Raw genomic sequence first — 4,833 nt, 5'->3', positions numbered from 1 at the left:
CAGCTAGCATTTGTCCTATTCTCATGAAGTTGTCTGAAATTGTATTTTAGAAATAATGTTATATTACTATTGTGGGAGAAAATTCTGTGTAGCAATGCAGTGGGAGTGCACCGACTCAGGAAGGAGACACAGGGAGAGCTGGAACTTTGGGAGACAAAACACAGAGAGCACCGCAGCCAAGGTTACAGGTGTGTGTGCTCAGTCTGATAAACTGATAAACTTGGTCAAAGTTATGGGCCTTGGAAAATATTTCCCCAACAACTATAACATTTTTAGAACTGCCTCTTCATACAGCTGATACCTCATATTTATCTTCAATGTACAATCAAATGCATTTATTTACCAATCTTATATATTTGTGACCATTTTTTACCTTGAAAATAAATACTTAATAATTCAAAGACAATTCTGGATTCAAGCGTTGTGCTTCTGCTTTCTAACTTGCTAAAAAGTACACACAGGTCCTTGATCAGTTGATCATTCATTGCTGCCCATTGTAGGCCTACTTCTCTAGAAATAAAATGACTATTTTGTTGGTATACAGTAAGCACAGTGTAGGTCGATTTAAATAGGTTTCTTTTGTGCCATTGAGATGGTGTGGTGAAGAACTTAAGATAGCTTTAACTTTGAGTGAATTGAGAAATGCTGTTTGTTTGTAACAAATGCTTAATTTAACTATAGCCAAATAGTCCCACCAAATAAACACTAAGATTTGTGTGACCAGCTTTTGTTTATTTCCGTTTTTTATCTTCATATTTGTTTTTCCTTTTTGCCGTGGGGGGACACAAATCCTTTCTTGAAATGCGCTATATAAATCCAAATTATTTGCTTCTTCTAAAGTTATAAGTCATTGAACTCATAAAATGCTCACTTTGTGTTAACAAACCTTAACTGTGTCTTACTTTCCTCACGCATATGTGCAGCTTTGTGTTTTTTATTTAAGTTGTAAAATGTGGTTTCAGGTTCTTGTCAAGGTTGGGGAAATTCAGGACCCAAATGCAGGATGAGTAGAAGCGGGTTTTAAACGAAAAGCGAGCTTTATTTAACAAAAAAGCTGTTTACCATGAAGAAACAAGAATACATCCAAAAACTGGTAGCATCTAGACAAAAACTGACAGGAACAAACAGAGGTGCAAGGAGGACATGAAAGAAGAAGATCAGACAAGAGAGGCTTCTCAATACTCTAATTTCTCCTCCTCGATTCCTCGACTCCTCTGTGGAGGCTCTCTGGAGGAGCTATAACCGAGGATACACTGGGGGTGTTTCTCAATCGCAAGGATGCTGGCTTGGTAATCTCGTACTTCCAAGTCACTTCCTTCAGAAACGAAGCAAGTATACTTCCAAGACACGGCTTCGGAAAACGAAGAAGAATGGAACAGGCTAACAAGTGTGCCACTCTCTCTAACGGTTTCAACATACCGAAAATAAATACCTCACGATGTCTGTCTATCTAATTATGAACTTGCTTTACTTTCACGGAACACATTTTTGGTGATAACTACCGAGCCCCCTAGGGGACATGGAGAAGAAAAAAGAAATTATTTAAAAAAAAAAAAAAAAAAAGATCTCACAAAACCTTTGCGAGTTCTTGCAACACTTTGCATTTAGCTCAATGTACTTCCTGGTCAGTTCGGCTGCTACGGCAACACAGAAACCACAACAATGGAGCGGTTCATCGATTTTACTTTGAGCTTGGCCTTAAATATAAAGATTATAACATCAGTGCTTGGCAATAGGCACGGGTTTCACACTTGACTGTATTAGGGGTGCAACAACTAATCGACTTAATCGATTAAAATCGATTACCAAATTAGTTGGCAACTAATTCAGTCGTCGATTCGTTGGTGACGTCATCACATGTGTTCTACGTTAAGCTCCAACGTTATCGCTCTTTTTTATCGGTACAGGAGACATTTAAAACATATGTCATATGTATTATTGCTACATAAACATTATATCGCAGTGTCGCCAACTCTGTTTCTAATATGCAATATGACTACAAAATGCATCTATAATCATAGACGGCACGTGAGACTCAGGTTTGGGAAGGCTAAATCACTTTTTTTTACCTAACGCTGCCCGCCTCCGGCGTCTATCGAAAAGAGATCAACTCAGTGAAAGCACCGCCTGCTGAAAAATCAGAGCTGAAAAATCAGAGCTCAAAAATCAGAGCTCAGTGTGCAGAGTTTAAATCTATCAAGTCATATTACAGGATAAAGGAAATACAGTTTAAACTGCTGTATGCAGAGAAGACGCCGACGTGTCGCACTTATCATTCATATCACATTCAATCAGATCATCGATCATATAATATCATAGCCTATATTATCTCCTTATCTGAGTCAGCTGAGCCGTATCTGGCCGTGCAACACTCACAGTGTCACATACTGTATGCAGAAGCATTATTTTAAGCATCACATTAGGTTGACGAAACACTCAACTCAAATGTAATTAAAGTCAGATCCACTCGTGTCTTAGACGGGGCAGTGATATCATAAAACTGTTACGCTTTCAAACACTCGGTAGTTTATTTATTTTGTAACCAGTTGTTCTGTATTCACCTTGCAGGTGGCTTGTATCCTGGATTATTATGTTTAAGTCAATATGACTAATATTAGACAAATATGAACTTTAAAGTTCATATTTGTCTAATATTAGTTTACTTTTCATTAATGAAGTATGACGCTGCGCTGTCAGTACACTTGTCCCTGTTTGTGATTGGTCAAATGTTGCAAACCCCACCCCTTTCGTGAACGCACTCTCAGCTGGTGAGAGAAGCCCTGGCTTGATTTACCGAGTTGATATTAACCAGCGTCGAGATCTCGTTTGTTAGGGTTAGTTTAGATAACTCAAACATATCCAGGGTTTGAACTGGCTTCGTAGTACAGGGCACAGGTGGCTGCATAGCAGTGCTAATGTCAAAGACACAAACATTATATTTTTATTTTACCAGGATGCAGTGACACAAATATTTGGGAAGGCTTAGCCTTCCCTAGCCTACAGCACCAGCCGCCCCTGTCAACCTGATCTCACCAGAATGCGTGACTCCACCACAACTCCTTAACACCACAATGCGTGGTGGACTCACGAACTTTGTTACATTTGCGTGTCGGCACCACGCAAACAAGCCCAATGTAAAGTGAATGAGGCTCCTTTGTCGTCAGGGTTGGGAGGGTTACTTTATAAATGTAATCAGTTACTGATTACTGATTACATGGCTCTGAAAGTAATCCGAATACAGTTACAGTTACGTGTCTTAAAAAAGTAATCAGATTACTTTTAGATTACTTTTGGATTACTTTCTTTTTCCTTCACAGATGGGTATGTTTTGGTGAACAGGAGACACAAAAAGCAAAAGGAAACTGAACGTGTTTTACTGTTTTAATGGCTTATCAAGAGCACACTGAAACATCACATCTGAAACGATGTAACAACTGTTAGGAGATTTAGTGGACCACTCGTCCGCTTTCTTAAAATCTCCTCGCGTCCCTACACAAGCCGTTATCTTACATGAAGGAAACCCAGCATACAAGTAACCGTTTAACAATAATCCATTTTAATGGTAATATACAATGCAATACAATCAAGTACAATCAATACAGTACAAATTACATACAGTTCTGTGGGATCCCACATGTACCTGATACTCACGTGAGCCAGCCAGCCAGCCAGCCAGCCAGCCAGCCAGCCAGAGGAGAAAGAGGGCGAGCACACAACGGGGTTCCTGTCTAAATACCTCGCTGACCGGAGGAGTTATCTGCGCCTCCCTTCCAGACCAGTGATTGGCTGCCCAAATTATCATCAACACCCCACATCAGGGATGACTGTATGTTAACTCCTGACCTTCCCCCTCTTCCTTCCCCCTCAAAAAACCACATGTTAGCAGGCCCAAAACCAGCCCAGTTTTCTACACAAATCATTTTCAAGCTTCTTCACAGTTTGCATGCATACATACAAATATTTCCTTACAATTCCCTCTTTTGCACTCTTAACAAAGAGAGTGCAATTTATACAAGGCACTTGCAAAAAACTGCATCCTTGTCTGCTGAGTCTCCATACTTTTTATTCTCAGTGTCCACAGTGAAGGGCACTCCGTCCAGGCTCTCGTTGCAGATGACGCAGCGGAAGCAACCGGAGCGGTAAGACTTCCCCAGGGCCTGCCGGCCTGCATGTCCATGATTAGATGTCCACCTGCGTTGCACTTGTCTGCAGACTGCTGGAACCCAGAGTACAGAAAGTCCTCTTCACAGAAAACCCTTCCTGCGTCATAGTAGAACGCCTTCCCTCTCAGCCTTCGACTACAGGCGCTGCAGGTGAAGCAGCTGTCATGGTAGAGGCTGCCCATAGCTTGGCAGGCCTGGCTGGCTCCATACACCGTCTTGTTGCACTTAACACACACTCCTGTTTCAGCGGAGAGTGGAGTCCCCTGTGCCATCCTGGCTTGCCGTGTCTTTGTCCCCTCTGATCCGCTGACGGCGGCTTCCGAGTCGATGCTGAATAGATGTCCTCCCGATCTTCCTTCTCCGGTCCGATGATGATGCCTCCCGGGACGACTGCTGGATGGATGATGGATGTCCTCGAGGTCCTTCTCCTCCAATCCGCTGATGACAGCATCCGAGTCGACCTCCATGACGAGAGCCAGATCTGTCCTGATGTCGTCTAGGGTCCTCGCAGGTGTTTTCCCCCGCCGCACACTGGCTCCGCACAGTGGTACCAGTTGTCCCCCTTTCCTTGTAGGCGGACGGCACGGGATGTCCTCTGGGTCACTCGGTCGGGGCCGGAGAGCCTGGGGTTGACAGTCAGCCTCCTGCGTCTCGGGTCCCTCTTTCGGCG

Source organism: Pseudochaenichthys georgianus, chromosome 8, assembly GCF_902827115.2.
Source record: "Pseudochaenichthys georgianus chromosome 8, fPseGeo1.2, whole genome shotgun sequence".
NCBI lineage: Eukaryota > Metazoa > Chordata > Actinopteri > Perciformes > Channichthyidae > Pseudochaenichthys > Pseudochaenichthys georgianus.
This window is presented reverse-complemented; position numbering follows the sequence as displayed.